This window comes from Canis lupus, chromosome 26, assembly GCF_003254725.2.
Source record: "Canis lupus dingo isolate Sandy chromosome 26, ASM325472v2, whole genome shotgun sequence".
Taxonomy (NCBI): Eukaryota; Metazoa; Chordata; class Mammalia; order Carnivora; family Canidae; genus Canis; species Canis lupus.
The window spans coordinates 1,128,908-1,148,160 of record NC_064268.1 but is presented as its reverse complement, the minus strand read 5'-3'; the positions used below and the strand labels follow the sequence as shown (position 1 = coordinate 1,148,160).

Below are 19,253 nucleotides of genomic sequence, written 5' to 3'. Positions count from 1 at the left end.
GCTCTAGATGTGAGGTCCTGCCCCAGCCCCAGGGGTTGAGGGGGTGGTGGTTCCTCTGATTCCAGAGATTCCCAGAGGCCCTAAGGTGAGTGCACAGACTGCCTGCAGGGGCCTTGTTAGAACAAGCGTCCCCCAACAGCATCGGCATCACCTGGACCTGGTAGCAATTCAGATTTTCAGCCCTGCCCTGCCAACGGAGCACAGTGGGGCCACCATGTGCGCTAGCCCCCACCTCTGTCAGTGTGATGCATGGCATCCAGAAAGGCTGCCCTGAGCAGGACAGGAACAAAGGGATGAGCTGGTCATGCAGTCAGACGTAAGAGGCAGGCCAGGGAGAGAGCAGCAGGGGTGGGGAGACCCAGAAGGGCCTGGCCAGCCCACAGGGGATTCTCTGCTGGTAAAACATTCATCCAGCCCCCACTTCCCTGCCACTGGCTCCAGGGAGAGGTGGAAGTGTTCCCAGAGGAGAGCACAGTCTCCTAGGACTTCATGCCCCATCCCTCCCTGACACCCAGACAGCAATGGCAGGTCCAGAGTCCACCCTGGATGTGGACATGTGTCTGCCGCCAGTGGGCGGGCAGGCTCCAGAGCCAGGCCGCATGCCCCGTCTGTCTGCCATCTGGTGCTCGGGGCTGGGAGGGGTCTCTGCCTATCAGACCTGACAAGACGGACAGGCCTCCCTGGGGGACAGGCTGCTTCCTGCCCACTAAGGATGCCCCTGTGTGGCCCCACTTCCTTCTGCAGCTTTGGGGAAGCCCACCCAAGACCCATGTGCAGTTGGGGAAATGGCCCAGAGAGCGTCTGCCAGTCCCCAGGGCGCACAGCTGGCAGGGACCAGGTCTGCAAGGACCAGGGCTCTGGATGTGGGTGGTGGTCGAGTGCTGTGTTCAAGCCAAATGCTCTTTCCTAAAACTTCCCGCCAGTTCTGTGCCATGTGAAGAAGAAAATGGCAGGAACGTCCCAGAATGATGCGACCCACACTGTCTTTCAATTTTAACTGAGTCACCCTTTAGACACGCAGACATTTTGAGTTCTGGATTTTCAGCCGACCTCCGCTGGCTCTGCTGGGAGAGGCTGTGCCCCCCGGGGGACCAGCAGCCATGGGGCAGAGCTAGAGATCCCACCCCCCGAGGGACGCCAGAGACAGGCCCACACCTGTGAGGACAAGGAGCCCACTTGCAGCACACACAAGGCCTAGGTGCTGGCTGCCTCCGCACCTCCCCGTGAGTGCACACGCACACCTCTGTGTGCTCGGGTAGCAGGTTTACAAAACACTCCCACACGGGGGGCCCCAGGTGAGAACGCAGCCACTCCGGCTCCCACCTTGCATGTGGGGAAACTGTCTCACAGGCTTAGCTCAGGCACTGGAGGCACCACAGAGGGGCCACACAGCAGACACTGCTCTGCAGCCTGAAGTCGGCCATCAGGTGCTGCTAAGCGTCAGTGCCGGTGAGAGCCGAGTCCCTGCTGTGTTCACACGGGAAATCGTGAGCTCTGATCTCCGCATGGGGACACAGGTCCCATGGGGGTCCCGCTCCCATGACCTCATCATATCTAACTGCCTAGAAGCCCCCCCAGTGCCATCCCACCAGGGTGGGGCCTCCATCTGCAGACTCAGGGGTGGGGGGTGGAAACACACCAAGCTTGGGGCACGGCGCCCCAAGACCAGACTCAGATCTCAGCCGCGCCCTGGCCTCTCCCGCCTCCACCCCTGGGAGCAGCTTGGGGGCTTGGGGGGCTCTGGGGCACTCATCACCCCAGGGAATCATCACAGTGATGCGGCTGTTCTGCACTTTACAAATACAAACTTTTGGATCCGCTCGATGTCATGAAGGAGGGGAATGTCACATCTGTTTTCCAGGTGAGGAAGCTTGGGCACCAAGAGGGGCAGTGAGCTGCCAAGGGTGGGCTCTGCGGGCACAGGGCCTGGGAGTGGAATCCAGGGGGCCAAACTCTTCTGTGGTTCTCCCCGTGTCCAGGTGGGTGTGAATATGGAGGCAGCCACCTGACGATGCACATGGGATCCCCAAAGATGGTGAGCGGGCATTCCTCCACACTCTGGGGACCGAACCAGCAGCAACATGGGTGACAGAGCCACAGCCATAGCCGGCCGGCTTCTCCCAGCAACGCACGGGAGTGGCCTGCAGCCACTGTCCCCAGATAGAAATCGGCCCCTGGCTGGCTCTGCCATCCCTCCCTGAGCCTACAAAGGGTGGCAGGACCATGGTACCTCTGGAGGAATGAGAGGAAGCCAAGGCACACAGACCATGGTGCCAACTGCCCGCTCTCCCTGGGCATCTGCCAGACACTGTGACAGGTCACCAAAAGCTTATGGCTTACAGCAGTGACAGTGATCTACTACTGTCCTGTGTCTGGGCTTTCCCAGGCTCGGCCACACGGCTCTCCCCTGGCGGCTGCCAGGACCTGCAGCCAGGTGGTAGCCTAGCCCAGGGGGTGGTGGTACTGGCTCTGGAGGGGCCTCACTCACATGCCTGGGTGTCCTCACGTGGCAGCCAGTGGGACAAACTGCACCGCTGCTGTGACCTCATCTCAGACACCAGGTGGGCCAGCTCCTGCCAAGGTCTTGGGCTGGCCTGAGCCACGGGAGGGGACAGACCCCACCTCTCCGGATGATGGAGCATCAGTCCACATTCCAAGAAAACCACACGAGATTTGAGGTCTTGTGGTGCCCGGCCTGGAAAATCTGACCGGCCACACAGCTCCAACTTCCTAAGGGAAAAAGCGGGCCCCTGAGGGCCCCCAGAGCTGCTTGTTCTGGGCACAGACTCCATGCCGCTGTCCACTTACTCCTTACTCCTCTCCCAGTCCCCGCCCCACCTTCCACACACACCCAGCAAGGCCCCATCAGCTCTGCCTGGAACATTCCAGCAGCCCTCCGACTGGTCCCCTGTACTACCCCAGAAGCCTCTGGGGTGATCTCCACGTGGCAGCCACAGGGTCCCATGGAATATCCCCCAGACCAGGCTCCTGCCCCGACCCCCGAGTCCTCACTGTGGCCCTGCCCTCCACACCCCCCTCGCTCCCCCATCTGTGTCCTCTGTGCACACAGGTCTGTCTCCACACCACCTGCTCAGCAATGGCCTTCACCCGCCGGACCCGCCAGTTTGTATAATCAGTCTGGGTTTTGCTGGTTGTCTCTCTTCCTCACTGGCGTCCAAAGATTTGGCCTCTTTCGTTCTGTGTTGTGGCCATAAAACCATGCCTGACTCAGCCAACGTTTGTTGATGAACGAACAGATAACAGAGGCCATGGGCACACTCAGCCACACACAGGCTTCTGGCCCAGGATGTGGCATCAGGGACTGCAACCACCTGATTAATTGTTTGATTTATCGTCCAGACCGGGACACTTCTGGGAGGGAAAGCAGGTGTTGGGAATTCTGGGTGGCCTCGCACTGGGGCGTTAAATGTGTCTCTGTTGACTGTGGCGGGAGAGGTCAGCGCCCCGTAGTCAGGGAGGTGCAGGGGAGAGGCTGCAGCAGGGAGAGAGCAGAGCTCGGCACACGAACGGCCCCTGGGAGCCTGCTGTGTAGGGAGCTTCCTTTAGAGCGGTGTGGACGCCGCCAGACACAGCCGGGTGTGCTGGAGCCATGAGTCTGGCTGCTTCCCGTGAGCAGAGTCCCTGCCCCGAGACTGGGTGGCCACGGAATGGGGGACATGGCCTCTCCGCCCTCACCAAGGACCCTGGCGGGCACATGGATGAACCACACGGGTGCATATTTGTCATGGTGCTCTCTTCTGAAGCCAGGTGACCTGCAGGAATTAGGGTGGCAGTGGGGACTGTGAATAAACAGCGAAGGGAACGGCATGCTGATTGTGGCCAGAACCAGACCCTGGACATGTCCCAGAAGGAACAGAGCCCCCAGGGGTCTGCACAGGCGGCCAGGGCTGAGCGCTGTCTCAAGACGTTTGTGTGTCCATGGTCGTGGGGTCTGTGGCTCTGGGGCTGCCCCTTGTCGCTGCTGGGGAGGTGGCCAGTGTTAGGTCGCCACAGGAAGGAGCTCCAGGCCACAGCAATGTGGACCCCAAGGCGATCCCCTCCAGCCATGCCCCCAATGCCGTGCCCCTAGACAGCCTCAGCCTTCTTTCCTTGCCTCCCAAAGAGGCGTCCGCTGCATGCCCTCCGGCCAGGCCCCTGTTTGCATCAGCTTTTCACCAGGGGTGGCACGCTCCCCTGATTCTGTCCCCAGCCCCATGCAGCCCCTTCCTCCCTGTGCACCTGCTCAGTTTATGCACCTGCATCTTGGCTGTCATTTCGTGTCTGCCTTCTGCCCGACCCGTCTCCAAAGCTCCTGAATCTGAGCTTCGTTCCTTGTTGGGGCTGAGAACGACGCCCCTGGATGGCTGGGCCTCGTCCTGTTCATCCACACATCAGCGGGGTGTTCCTGCCTACTGGCCGCAGTGACTGTGAACACCCGCACTCGTTCTGTTCTTGCTGAGACCCATTTCACTTGTCTGGGGTGTGCACGCGGGAGCGGGCAGCTGGCTTCCCTTAGGAGCCGTGGGGCACTTGTCATCTGTTTACACCCCTGTGTCATCTGCCACTGGGGAGGTTGTGCCCATAGTGGGTGAGGGTTGGGCGCATGCTGTGGCCTCCAGGGTGGAGCAGAGGAGCCCAGCACCCCCACCCTCCACCCCGCACCCCCCACCCCTGCCTGTGTCTGTCATTCAGAAGCATGAACCCATCTAACGTCTCTGCCTCTGCTTCTGCAGTTCCCTGCGTTCTCCCTGGTCCTACAGGGGCCCCTGCCGTGCTCTGGAGGCTGTGGGTTCCAGAGGCCTGCAGGCCTGTCTTGGTCCAGGCCTGGGGCGGGGGCTCCCACGAAGGCCCAGCGGGCAGGTCCTGGGGGGTGAGTATCTGCGACCCTGTCCTGGGTTCGTCCAGGGTTGCCCAGGTGTGGACTCGGCAGTGAGGCTGGGCTGAGGCCGGGGTCTGAGGGTGAGAGCTACCCCCAGGAGCTTGGCAGACACCTGCATGGGGGGGGGGGGTCTTGGCGATCAGCCCTGTGGAAGCCACGTCTCTGGCACATTGATTAGGAGCAGGTGCCAAAGCGAGCACTTGTCAGCAAGGGAAAAGAAGGATGCTTCTGGGGGTTTGGAGAACGTGGTTTAGCGGCTTGACAAGCAGCTCATTTTACCTCATGCAGCCCTATAATTGGTGGGCAGGTGACACCAGTACAGGGGTGACCCAGGACCCTCATCTCCAGATGCCAGCCAGAGACACAGTACCACTAGCACATCTCAGCAAACCAGCCCAAGGCTGTGGAGCATCCCCAGCAAGGAGGCGGGGCCCCTGCTGGCCAACTCAGCACAGCAGCAGGGGCTGGCCACCTCCGAGACACGCCCAACCAGGAGATCTGATTTCCCGCCTCCTCATCCAAAGGCACCGAGGGACCAATGTGAGTGGCTCGTGAGCTCCCCTCCTGGACACGACAAAAGGACCAGGAGAGGGTGGAACAGATGTGGGAAGGACAGGACTTCTGTCCTTGCATCCCCCACCCAATCTGGAGATGTGTGGCAGCCCAGGGCCCCTCAGCTTTTGGGCCCTCCCCATCCAGTGCAGAGCAAAGATCCTGTGGCCTCAGAAAGAGCTGGCTGCATGCCTTCAGCACACACACCTCCTCCACACATTCATCCATTATCCAGGTGTTTGTAGAGCACCCACTCTATTCCAGGTGCTGTTCCAGGCGATCCTCATAGCTGCGGGGGGTCGGCTCCTCCTTCCTCAGGGCCTGGCCTGGTGAGACATGAGCAGGCATGTCCCAAATAGGAAACAAGTGGCACCAGCTGGAAAAGCAGCCATCTGAGGCGGTGGAGATGGGCTCTTTGACATCAGCATCTGTGCCCTGTTCAGGGTGTCCCAGGCCAGTGCTGGCAAGGAGCAAGGAATGGGTCAAGGGGAGCTCTGGGGGTGTGCCACTCTCTGCACCCCCTGGGAGATGTAGATAGGCATATTTTAGAATGCCAATTCCTTGGCAAATCCACCCCGACATGTCCCAGAGAAACTCATGTGAGGAAAGAGAAGTGAGAATGTTTGTGGCAGCCTGATGTTAGCAGCAGAAGTCCAGAACCAGCCTACGGGCTTGAGGTCAGAATGATGTCCAGTGGGTTCTGGAACAGAGCTGGCGAGCAGCAGTGGGGAGCCAGCTCATTCCGGGGCACAGAGAATGAGGAAAGCAGGCACAACACACTCCCTATGCTGTAGTCAAAACAGGGAAAATCATGATTCACAGAGCTATAAAAATGAAGAGGTGTTAAAGACTTTGCTCAGGAGGGAACCAGGCAGATGTTAGAAAGTTGAGAAAAAAAATGAAAAGACACCCTTATGGATGAGAAACACTGATATGACTAAGTGAATGGAAGAAAACCCGGATTTCTCCATGGGATGGAGGGGAGATCTCGGAAGCTCGGTGGGTGAGAACTTGCACGACTGCCCGTTATGCACAAGCCACACAGGGTTTGTAAGACAGCTTGGCGAAACAGGAGGCAGGGGAGGGGGGGGTTGCTGATGCACCTGTGCCCCTGGAGTCCCCAGGGCAGTCCGCAGACTCCCCAGAGCGCTTCTCTCCTGGGCTGCCAGCCGCGGGCCCCAGATCTCAGGAGGTGGCTAGGGCAGCATGCAGTTATTTGGCTCTGGGTTTTTCATCCGGCCAGCATCTCCCCACTCGAGAGGCGTTTAGCCCACTTACATCGATGGCTCTATGTTTACACTTATGGAATTGTGACCCAATCATGTAGTGGCCCCTGGCGCTGGCGGGTTTGCTATGTGGCGCTGTCTGTTCCTCTCGGATCTGTTCCCTCTCCTGCTGTCTTCCTGCCTGCGTCGATTGTTTCAATATGGATGTGTTTTGATTTCTCTTTCCTTAGGTATATGTTGTGGTTACCTTCAGATTTACATAAAATACCTTCTACTTTAAAAAGTCTATTTTAAGCCAAAAACAAACATTCAAGCATACTCGAAACCCGTGTGCCTTGGTTCCCCTCCCACATATGGTATTTCGGTCAATTTGGATCTCTTCCTACTGTGTATATTTTAACATATTTATTAGTCATAGCTACTTTTAATACTTCTGTTTATAGCATTTATACTAGAATTACAAGTGGCTTACCACCACCATAGCAATAATACGGTAGTATGTATTTACCTATAGATTCCCCTGCACTGATGAGATTCACACTTTCTTGCACTATTTTGCTGCCGTTTTCTGCACCATGATGTCAGTTTTATAAAGCTCAAAAACAAGCAAAACTGAGAGATGCATCTAGATATACACCTGGAGACACACATACATGTACGGATCACATACGTGCCAGCGTTGCTCTGCAAAAGCCGGGGAATGACGCCGTGTTGTGGGTACCTGTGCCCGACAGGATGCTTTCCGGAAGCCTGAATTTAAATTAATGAAAATTTTAAAAATCGTGATGCCTGGGTGGCTCAGCGGTTGAGCGCCTGCCTTCGGCCCAGGGCGTCGTCCTGGAGTTCCGGGATTGAGTCTCACATCGGGCTCCCTGCGTGGAGCCTGCTTCTCCCTCTGCCTCTGTCTTTGCCTCTCTCTTTCTGTGTCTCTCATGAATAAATAAATAAATAAAAGCTTTAAAAATACTTGAAAAATTTAAAAAGACTGTGTTATCCATTTATGCATATTATATGTGCAACATTCATTGTCTCATGTATTGAATCATCATAAAACGATTTTTAAACAGAAATGTACAACAATAATAGGTATTTTATTTATTTTTTTAGCAATAGGTACTTTAAAATTTCTCTTACACAGTATTTCTTTTCCCTTTGTTGTGAAAATCTATAGGCATCAGAGAAGTCTAATAGGTAGCCACATGCACAGCACATAGATTTTATTATTGGTAGCATTTCGCCGAATTGTTTCACTTATTTCTGTCTTTCCCAAAGTAGTCTTTTTAAATTTTTTTAGCAGTCTTTTTTTTTAAAAAAAGATTTTACTTATTTATTCATGAGAGACAGAGAAAGAGAGAGAGAGAGAGATTGGCAGAGACACAGGCAAAGGGAGAAGCAGGCTGCATGCAAGAACCCTGATGTGGGACTTGATCCCGGTACTCCAGGATCACACTCGGGGCTGAAGGCAGGTGCCAAACCGCTGAGTCACCCAGGCGTCCCACCAAAGCAGTTTTAAAGTAAAATACAGACATTGTGACATGTTACTCCTCAGTGCTTTATATGTCTTGTTAAGGACATTTGGGATGCCTGGGTGGCTCAGTGGTTGAGCGTCTGCCTTCAGCTCAGGTCCTGATCCTGGGGTCCTAGGATCGAGTCCTGCATCGGGCTCCCCAGAGGGAGCCTGCTTCTCCCTCTGCCTGTGTCTCTGCCTCTCTCCCTGTGTGTCTCATGAATAAATCAAATAAAATATTTTTTAAAAAAGAATAAGGACATTTTCAGGGGCCCCTGAGTGGCTCAGTCAGTGAAGCTTCTGCCTTTGGCTCAGGTCATGATCCCAGGAGCCTGGGAACCTGCTTCTCCCTCTTCCTCTGCTCATGCTCTCTCTCTCTCTCTCAAATAAATAAGTAAACTCTTGGGATCCCTGGGTGGCTCAGCGGTTTGGTGCCTGCCTTCGGCCCAGGGTGTGATCCTGGAGACTCGGGATTGAGTCCCACATCGGGCTCCGGGCATGGAGCCTGCTTGTGTCTCTGCCTCTCTCTGTCTCTTAAATAAAGTCTTAAAAAAAAAAAAAAAAAAAAGAACTCCAAACTGAAACTATCAAAAATGATTTAAAAATAAGTAAGTAAGTAAGTAAGTAAACTCTTTAAAAAAAAAGAATAAGGACACTTCCTACCAGACAACAAACTGTCACATTTCCTGATATTAACCACGATGCCCTAATGTCATTCGTTCCATCCACAATCAAATCTGCCCCCTTGGTCCCTCCCAGTGTCTCTACAGTAAATTTGTTCAATCAAGGGCCCAGCCTCTCCTTTTCCCATGCCTTTAATCTGGTGACTCACCTCCGGTGACCAGTCCTATAGGTCAAGGAGGACAGGGTCACCTGTCGGAGACCCAGTGGCTCGGGTGGGAGGAGGGAGTCTGGGCTGTGTCCCCAGAAGCAGCAGGTGGAGCTCTGGAGCTCTGGGGAGAGCATGCCAGCAGGAGGGCCTGCCCAAGGAGGAGCCCAGGCCTGCATGGGCAGGGCTGAGAGGGACGGCAGCAGGTGAAGGCCAGGCGGGCATTGGAGCCAGGTCACCACGGTGCTGAGTGAACTCATCAGGCACAGACTTCGGGGCTGGACGCCCCGCCTGACTCCATGAATCATCTGTCGGGAATGCGCTGGGCGCTGTATGCTCAGCTCCTTGATCCTCAGACAGCCTGTGACTCCCTGCCTGTGGGTCAGGACAGGCCAAGTCACCAGCGATAACAAACAGCACCTCAGAACACAGTGACTCAAAACCATACAGATTTACTCCTTGTTCCCCCTAGGTGCTCATTACAGGATGGGCACGGGGGGTAGGTTTGGGGGGCTCTCCAGGGTCCAGGTCCCCTGGTGATGAGTGTTTGGCTGTTTCAGAGACCAGGGTAAAGGGCTCAGGAGAAGCCATTAGAGCTCCATTCCGGAGGCAAAAGCATTGCTTCTACTGACAACCTGCCAGCCTGAACTGATTACGGGACTCGAGCCCCCAGGAAGGCAGGAGGAGGCTGTGGCCACTGAGTGCCCAGGAGCTGGGGAGCTGGTGGCACCCTAGTAGATAATGGGCCCCATTTTACAGAGAAGAAAGCAATTAAGCAAGGATAAAAGCAGATTGCCCAAGGTCTCAGCCCTGGTTCTTGGGAAGGCAGGGCGGGCTGGTCCCAGGCTCGAGGAAGAAGATGGGTATGCTGGGTGTGGCTGTCCAGGCCTGAGCCCCCGCCCAGGACACCCTACCAAGAGTGTTGCCCTCTGTGTCAGAAGGCGGGAGTCTGCCCCCAGACACTTGCTCCTTACCTGGAGGCCCCCGAGTCCCTGGGGAAGCCGTGCCGTTGGTGATGCGGGCCCGGACCAGGGCCTGGGGTCTCTGCCTGAGCCCAGCTCTGCCCTAGCCTCTGTTTTGTCCCCGGAGACGGATGTCCTGTGCCATCTCTGTGTCCGGACACCCAGACCTGTGAATGGCAGGCCAGGTTCTACCAGTTCCCAGAAGCTGGTCCCTTCTCCTGGACTTGGCCAATCGGAGGCCCAGGCTGGAGGAGCCCCTGGACCCCTTTTGGCTGCCTTCCCAACATTGTGTCCTACAACCAGGGCTCCTGCTTGGTGCCCCCCTCCCCTACCCCCTGTCCCAGCCCCACCCTGCAGGTACTGCAAGGCCCCAGCTCCCTGCACCTAGCTTCTCCAGTAAGGTCTAGGGAAGCTCTTGGGAGTAGAGCTGTTTCCCACCAGGACGCTGACTGATGCAGGGGTAATCATCATGGTTCCTCCATCGGGTCTGGGAGCTTTGGCAGGTACAGTGCATGTAACTATTCACACAACAAATACCCACTGAGGGCTTCCTGAGGGCAGCTACCAATTTAGGTCTGGCGAATCCCTTGTCTTAGAGTTCTTGCTCCAGTGAGGGAGACAGATAATAGACACCATAATAAATAAAACATAAACTGTTAGATGATGAAAGGTGCCCTGGAGGTCAGGACCTGAGGGGAAGACCTGGGGGAGGACAGGTCCCCCCTGGCAGAGTAAGCAGCTAGTGCAAAGGCCTTGGGGCAGGAGAGATGCCCCCATGCAATCGGGAAGAACACTGAGATCAGAGGAGGGAAGCTCATGGCATCTGGTGGGAGGGAGCACAGAGATGTGCCTCCTACTCTGGGTGAAATGTGGGTTGTTGGAAATGGTGACCCATACTTGCTAGACTGCCAGCCCGGCCTAAGGCCAGCAGGGAACCGCCAAGACGCCCCAGGCACAGGCCTCTCAGTGGGCAGAAATCCCTATCCCCTGACAGGCCAGGCCCCAACCTAACGACAGGTGGCCAGGCCTGGAACTGGTGGGGACCACTGGGGCAGGGACAAAGGGGCTTCTCCTCAGATGCCTCCTGGGCCCTCTCTTCTTCCCCAAATAGGAGCCCCCGGGCCCTGGTGCTGGCCGGTCCCCCTGACCAGGCCACATTGCCACCAGCTCCCAAGAACATTGGCACATTGACTCTGCCCTGGGCCTCTTTCCTCACCTGAACTCCAGAAGGATGGCCTGTAGTAGTCACGAAGGACGGTTGGAAGAGAGGTAGGGATGCCCCACCCTGCCCTAAGAGGAAGGCACCCTGGAAGGACCTCCACCCTTACCCATGTGACAGATGAGAAAAGCCTGATGGGATGACAGGTATAAGATTGTGAATCAGATTAAAACACCCTGCCAATAATCTTGTAAAAACCCCTAGACTTAGAAACTGATGGCCACGCTCTTGGGCCCCTCCCTCGAATAAGCCTGGCTTTGTGGTCCCCCCCCCCTTCCTCTGCATTCTTTGAAGTGATGCATCCAAGGACCATGGGCATTAAAGGAAGAAAATTTGGTAACTAGCATTTTTCATCTGACAAAGGTAAAACACACACACACACACACACACACACACACAAATATCCATCAACTGACTGTTAAAAGCAAGAGATCTTTCCACCAAGTGGATTGTTATTCAGCAGCAGCAAGGGATGAGCTGCCCCATATAGATGGACACTGTAAACATCACGCTGTGTGCAATAAGCAGATACAAAAGCCCCTACGGTGTATGATTCCACAAAGTGTGCAGAATGGGAAGATCCAGAGACCGAAGGAAAGTTAGTGGCTGTCAGAGGTGCTATTCATGGGAATGGGGTGCTCCTGTTGGGGGGATGAAAACGTTTTGGAATGAGTAGTGGTGATGGCTGCACAACTGAATACTAAAACCACTGAATTACATGCTTTAGAATTGTGAATTTTATGGTATATGAATTTATTTTAATTAGAAGAAAATGGAGTGCAATCTAACCAGCCTGCCTCTGGATGGGGCCCCACCAGAAGGGAGGCACCTGACAGGTGCTGGGTGGCACCCTTCCCCGTGGCGCCCATGCTGGGCTCATGTCTACAATCCAACCACCAGCCAGAGACCCTGGGCCAGTCGGGCCCTGGCTTTCTCACCTGTGAAATGGGGAGGGTGGCAGGACCACCACTCAGAGCAGAGCCCCAAGAGCCCTCCCGCAGCCCTCAGAGCACCTCCTTCCTAGCCAGACCCCCCCATCCTCCCACCCCCACTCAGGACTTCCCTGGGTTTTTTGGAGGGACGGTCCGCACGGCACTCGACTACCCGTTTGCTGAATATGCCACCTCTGCCTGCTTCCAGGACATGCTTGTCACCCCAAAATAAAGCCCTCGGCCCATTAGCAGTCACTCTGCACTGGCTGTCCCCTCAGACCTGGCAACCAGCAACCTGTCTGCAGTTCCTTATCCTAGATACGCTGCATAAATGGACCATGCCGCAAGTGACCTTTGACTTCCTGTCGTTTCAGGCTGCCAGTGTACACGAAAATAAACATCTGTCTCTGCACAGTTACATAAGCTGTCCTTTGTAAAAAATTATTTTTTTAAATTTTTATTTATTTATGATAGTCACAGAGAGAGAGAGAGAGAGAGAGGCAGAGACACAGGCAGAGGGAGAAGCAGGCTCCATGCACCGGGAGCCCGACGTGGGATTCGATCCCGGGTCTCCAGGATCGCGCCCTGGGCCAAAGGCAGGCACTAAACCGCTGCGCCACCCAGGGATCCCACTTTGTAAAAAATTCTAACCAAACTTCGATGTGCTGCCTGGATGTGTCTTGGATTGCGGTACTTTGTCATCATCAGCCTGACATCAGCCTTATTTATACTTTGACAGTCCATGAATTCGTCAGCCCCCTTAGGAGCCAGTTTTAACAGTAGCTCCCACCTGCTCCTCTGCCCCTTCTTCTCGCCCCCGTGGGGGACGCAGGGCCTAGAGCGCAGAGTAGGGGCACGGGAGCAGCAAGGCTGAGGGGCGCCTGGGGGTGTGTCAGGCTTGTGCCAGCATTTGCTCAGGGGGAGGAGACAGGAGGGACATTGGACAGCATCCCGAAGACACCCCTGAGGGCTAGAGAGGGAACAGCTTTGTCCAGCTGGGAGAATTGTGGAGCTGGGGCTCAGGGCTTATGGAGGGAACTCTGAGGAAGCCTTAGCTTAGCCCCTGTCCCTGGCCTGTCCCTATCTGAGCCTGTGGTGACTCAGGTCACCAGGGCTGCTGCATGCCTTAAAGATGTCCTGCAAGGCTCGTGACTTTATCCTACATTAGCAGGGTGGCTATAGTCCGAGTCAGGCTGAGTCACTGACCAGCAGGGTGCAAACGCCCCAGGCGCCCCACTGAGGCCTTCTGCAGGGCAGGAATCTCCCAGGCTTCCTTCAGGAGCTGCTGTAGGGCAAGGACAGGATCCCCCTGTGGCTGGGAAGATGTCACGTAATGCTTGGCATCCAGGGACCCAGCAGTGGCTCTCTCCTTTTCCCTCAGGCCCCGGGGGACGTTGGCACCAGACTTGCCTCTGAGGGTCCCCTGCCCACCGGCCCCCAGCATGGTGCACAAGTGGGTGGGAGACCTCCATCGCAAGCACTCCCTCCCCATTCCCTCCCCAGCCCCTACCAACTGTCACCCTGCTATCCATCTCTGGATTTGCCCTGTCTGAACGTCTCACACAAATGGAGTCCTCCAAGGTGTGATCCCTGGGATCTGGCTTCTCTCATTTCCCAGAATGCATTCCAGGCTCATCCATGTGGCACCATGGGTCACTGCTAACCTTTTAGTGAACTTCGAGGGGTTTAATTCATATATGATGAAACATACATAATTCAGTGTGTGTGTGTGTGTGTGTTTAAGATTTTTATTTATTTATTCATGAGAGACAGAAAGAGAGGTAGAGACACAGGCAGAGGGAGAAGCAGGCTTCATACAGGGAGCCTGATGTGGGACTCAATCCCGGGACCCCAGGATCACACCCTGGGCCGAAGGCAGACGCTCACCGCTGAGCCACCCAGGTGTCCCATAAAGAAGAATTTTCAAATAATCAGTTATTGTTTTTCTTTGTAAAGATTTTATTTATTTATATGACAGAAAGAAAGAGAATGCACGTAAGCACAAGCAGGGGTGTGAGCGGAGGGCGAAGGGAGAGAGAGAGCATGTGGGGCTGTATCCCAGGACCCTGGGATCATGAACTGAACTAAAGGCAGACACTTAACCAACTGAGCCACCCAGGCGTCTTTCAGTGCAGTTTATAAAAATATTTTATTCAAGAGAGAGAGAGCCCAAGCAGGGCGAGGGGAGAGGGAGAGAAGAGGGAGAATCTCAGACAGACTCCCCACTGAGCAGGGAGCCCAATGTGGGGCTCAACCTCAGGACCCCGCGATTATGACCTGAGTCGGAGGCAGACACTGAACCTGCCAAGCCACCCAGATGCCCCCATTCAGTGTATTTTGATCATTGTATGAAGCTGTGTGTTCAGCACCACCCAGGTCACCACAGGACCCTTCCATCACCCCCAGAGTGCACCCCCCCCATCCTTTCCCATGGATCCTCCGCCTGCCCCAGGGCAGCGATCCGGCTTCTACTGCCAGCACCAGGGATGGCTGAGCCATGCCTCCTGGTGGATGCTGCGTCCCATGGGGCTCTTTGCACCTGGCTGCTCGTGCTGTGCACGGAGCGTCCGCACTGTGCTGGACCAGACCTCTGTCTGATCCTTCTGGCTGCCAAGAAGTATGCCTGCAATTTGTTTCTCCTTTGCCTGCGAATGGACTTTCGCGTCCAACTCTGAGCTATTGGCTGTAGTGAATGGATATTTCCCATTCAGGACTTTGTGTACCTCGAGACTAGGATTGCTAGGTTGTAGGGGAAGTTTATGTTTTGAGTTATAATACTACCAATTTTCTCTGCCTAGAGGGATGAAGGTGTAGCCCTTCCCCCGGGCTTGGATTGAAACCGGCCCAGAGCCTCCATGGAAGCCCTTGGGCTGGCACCCTCCCCATCGAGGGAGCATATGCCCATGTCCACCTGCCTATGTCACCGGTGCTCAGTACCAGTGCAGAGGTGGCGGGATACCCTTCCTCTCAGAGCCTGTGCTCTGAGAAACTGCCTAAGTTCTCCTTTCCAGAAGGAGCTCTGGCCTCAGCGGTGCCTCCTGGGGGCAAGCTCTAGGGCTGGAGTCAGACTGGGGCCCGCGGGCAGGGAGGCATCCTGTCCTTTTGAAGGACTCCTCCAGAAGAAGCCAGCTCATCAACATTGTTCTGCTTAATCCTCTTTGGGACCTCTCCCATTTTCCAGGGAGGTTATTCAGCTGTCGGCACAGTGCTGGGGGAGGGGGTCATGAGTGGGGGAGGGGACACTGGCCCCAGGCCCACTTCCCTGCTAGAGGTCACATCTGAGGAGTGGACCCACCCTAGGAGTTGTGGTCGAGGTGACAGGGACAGGAATTGACTGGAATTCCTGGGTTTCTTTTCTTTTCTTTTTTAGATTTTATTTATTCATTCATGAGACACACACACACACACACACACACACACACACAGAGGCAGAGAGAGGCACAGGCAGAGGGAGAAGCAGGCTCCATGCAGGGAGCCCGACGTGGGACTCGATTCCAGGTCTCCAGGATCACGCCCTGGGCTGAAGGCAGCACTGAGCCACCCGGGCTTCCTGGAATTCCTAGGTTTCTGCTTGGGGAAATAACCCACAGCTGGTAAGAAAGGACCGTGGCATGGCCTTTCTTTGCTGTGCTGCAGGGTCCCTTACCAGGCCCAGGTGAGGTAGGCAAACCATTCCGTAAAGAGTCAGGTGGAAATAGGGCTTTGCAGGCCACACAGGCCACGCGGTTGCTCGGCTCTGCAGGTGCAGCCCCAACGCAGCTACACACAATAAATAGGCAAGTGGACATGGCTAGGTTTTATCCAGAATCTATAAAGAACTGCAACTATAGCAACCTGATTAAAAACTGGTCAAAGGTTTGAATAGACATGTCTCTGGAGAAGACAAATGAATGCCCAACACACATGAGAAGATGCTCAGCCTCACTCATCACCAGGGAAATGCAAATCAATGCCACAGTGAGAAGCCACTTCACACCCACTTGGATGTCTATTTTTAAAAAGTCAAAAAATCACTAGTGTTGGCAAGGATGTGGAGAAACTGGAACCCTCTTGCCCAGTTGATGGGAATGTAAAACAGGGCAGCTACTGTGGGAAACAGTATGGAGTTTCCTCATACAATTAAAAATAGAACTACCGTATGATCCAACAACAATTCCACTTCTGTGTACATGCCCCAAAGACTTGCAAGTAGGATCTCAGGGAGATAGTTGCACACCCGTGTTCGTAGCAGCATTGTTCACAGTGGCTAAAATGTGGAAGTGACCCCAGGATCCATCGATGAGTGGACAATCAAAACAGGGTCCATCCATATAGTGGACTATTGTTTGGCCTCAGAAGGAAGGAACTTCTGACACCTGCCACAACCCAGACGAGCCCTGAGGACATGAAGCTGAGGGAGTGAACTGGTCATCAGCAGACACTGCATGACTCCACTGACCTGGGGGCCTCAGAGCCATGGACTCACAGACACAGGGTAGATGGTGGGCACCAGGGTCTGGGGCAGGGTCAGGGTTTAGTGGGGACAGAGTGTCCATTTGGGAAAACGCTAGAGTCCTGGAGGTGGACAGTGGTGGTGGCTGACAGCGGTGTGAATGTGCTTAACACCCCTGAACTGCACACTTAAAAATGGTTAAGACGGTAAGTTTCAAATTTATTTTATCACAATAAAAAGGAAAAGAAGAAAGCCAAGAGAAGGGCTGGATTGGGCCCCTTAGATATAGTTTGCGAATCCTCTTATGTCTAATTTCTGCTGACCATTGGAGGCTCTGGGCCTGTGATATTATCTCCATGTGAACTCATAGGACAAATGATCCCTTTGCAGTGGGAAAGATAATCACAGGTTAATGGTTTGCCCCTGAGAACAATAAACAGTTTTGTATTTGACCAACAGATCTACTCTAACAGTCTTCAAATCTCTATAAATGACCAAGTCTTAGGGATCCCTGGGTGGCTCAGAGGTTTAGTGCCTGCCTTTGGCCCAGGGCATGATCCTGGAGTTCTGGGATCAAGTCCCACATTCGGGCTCCCTGCATGGAGCCTGCTTCTCCCTCTGCCTGTGTCTCTGCCTCTCTCTGTCAAGAATAAATAAATAAAATCTTACAAAAAAAAAAAGAAAGTTTTTAACTTTTAGGAAGTTTGACACCCTTGAAGACACAGCGATACAAGAATGTGGGCTTCCCTCTGTTTGAACGCACGAAAACCACCCCACACGCCAGTGTCTGTGGCAGATGTTACTAGTTGATCACAGACCCCCTCCTAGCACTCGCCTTTCACCTTAAGTCTCTTGGGAGTCACTGCCAGGACCTTTGAAATGACACCATTCCTGTTGTAGAAGGTGGAAGTGGCATGGGGGCCATCTGGTGGGTGGTGGGTTTTTGCATGTTGAGTGAGGAGGTCTTAAAGTTCATTCAACCTCCTTTCAAAGTTTGCTTATTGCTTGCTAGGCCTTGGGCTGAGCTCCGGGGGTCAGGGATGGATAGGCGCAGTCCTTGCCTTGGGGACCCAGGAGGATGAGGAGCAAGCGAGTGCAGTGGCACCAGACTGGTGGTTCAAACCCAAGAGCAGCCACTTAGCAGTGTGACCTTGGGCTGCCCCAAGGTAGCTTCTCTGGCACTCAGTGTCTGCTCCCATGAAGAGCGAGTAGGGACCAGGGCTGACCTCCCAGGGTCAACGTGGGCATAAGGGCTCCCTCCTATAGAGAGTGCTGTGACACACAGCCCTTACAGCTGGTTCTTGGTCATGGTACCTGTACAATGCAAACAAGGAACATGGAACTAGTGGGATGCTGCTCCCCAGGGGAGATACGGGGTGCGGTTCCTGCCAGCCTCTGGTCACTGTGTCTTTGTCAAATGTTTTATATGTAATCTGTTTTATGTGGGTTTCTGTTTAAAGACACCTTATTTAACACATGTTGTTGATCAATAACATCAAACCTGATGGCCAACGATGCGGTTACTGCCCCCAGACAGAGCTCATCTGACCCTCAGCTGGGAATGTGCGCCCAGGGAAGCATGCGAGCACCCAGATTTGCAGCTGTGAATCATGAGGACATAAGCATTGACCAGGAGACAGAGGGGGGCAGGAGCCTGGCAGTGACCAGCAGGGCCCACAGGATAAAGAGTTGGGAACTGGGCACACCCAGCCTCCCTAGGGGAGCCTCTCCTCCCCCTGGAGGCCCAGGAACCTCCTCCAGATGCAAATCCCACCTCCACCCACCTGCTCCAACTTCACTGTGGAGTTGAGGTGGGAGATCTCCTTCCCAGGGTGGTCTGGGCTCCTGCCCCAAGGAACCTGCACCCTCTGGCAACCTTGCACCCCCACCTTCTGCCAGCCTGCTCTTCACACTTACCTCAGTTGCAATGTCATGACCTGTTGTGCAATTACTGCCCTTCTTGTGTCCCCTCCCCCAAGCCATTCTGAAGGCGGGTGCTCTCTCTGTGCTGCAGCAGCCCCCAGTGAACATAACTGGAGAACTGAGGGATAGAAACCGACCTGACAGTTGCCATGGTTGACCTCAACCCGGGGGACCCTACCCCTGAAAAACAAGGCATTTGGCCAGGAGACCTCTTGTCCCTCGCAGCTCTGGTGGCCTCTGGCCTCAGTTCAGGGCTGGGAGCCTGAAAAGAGGCTTCTGGGGGATTGTGAGTGGGGTCCCCCCAGGGCAGCAGGCAGTGTAGGCACTGGGAGGGCCCTGGCTGCAGAGCCAGCAGCAAGCATTCAGGGCGTGATTGCAGCTGGGGGGGCAGAGAGGAGGACTATTTACCCTCTGTATTGATGGAAGCAGTCCTCCAATGGATCGCGGTAAGAATCATTCACATGAGTATGCGGGGTGTACAGCAAAAAGCACTGGCTCCTCCCAAACAGCCACTTAACAGTTCCTTGTGTGAGGATCTGGCTCCTTGCTTGCTTGCTGTGTGACTTTGGGTACATTTCTCTGGGCCTCGTTTTTTTCATCTATAAAATGGTGACATAAAACAAGTATCTCATGGAGTCCCTGGGAGGAACAACAAATGAGTTAATACAGAGAAAGGCTGGCATGTGGAAAGCCCTGGGAGAGGCGTTACACCTAATACTGGAAACACATAGCCTAGCGCTGTGAATACCCTGACCTGCACGCGTATCATGGCAGCGGTATGCTCTCGGGGTC

The 19,253-nt window shown here is 54.6% G+C and overlaps 1 protein-coding gene across 2 annotated transcripts in view; it reads right to left on the bottom strand.

Annotated features, from left to right (window-relative positions):
- LOC112676390 (uncharacterized) overlaps positions 1-19,253 on the bottom strand; it is a 535,411-nt gene that overhangs the window by 172,391 nt on the left and 343,767 nt on the right. The gene's annotated exons all lie outside the window — the stretch shown is intronic.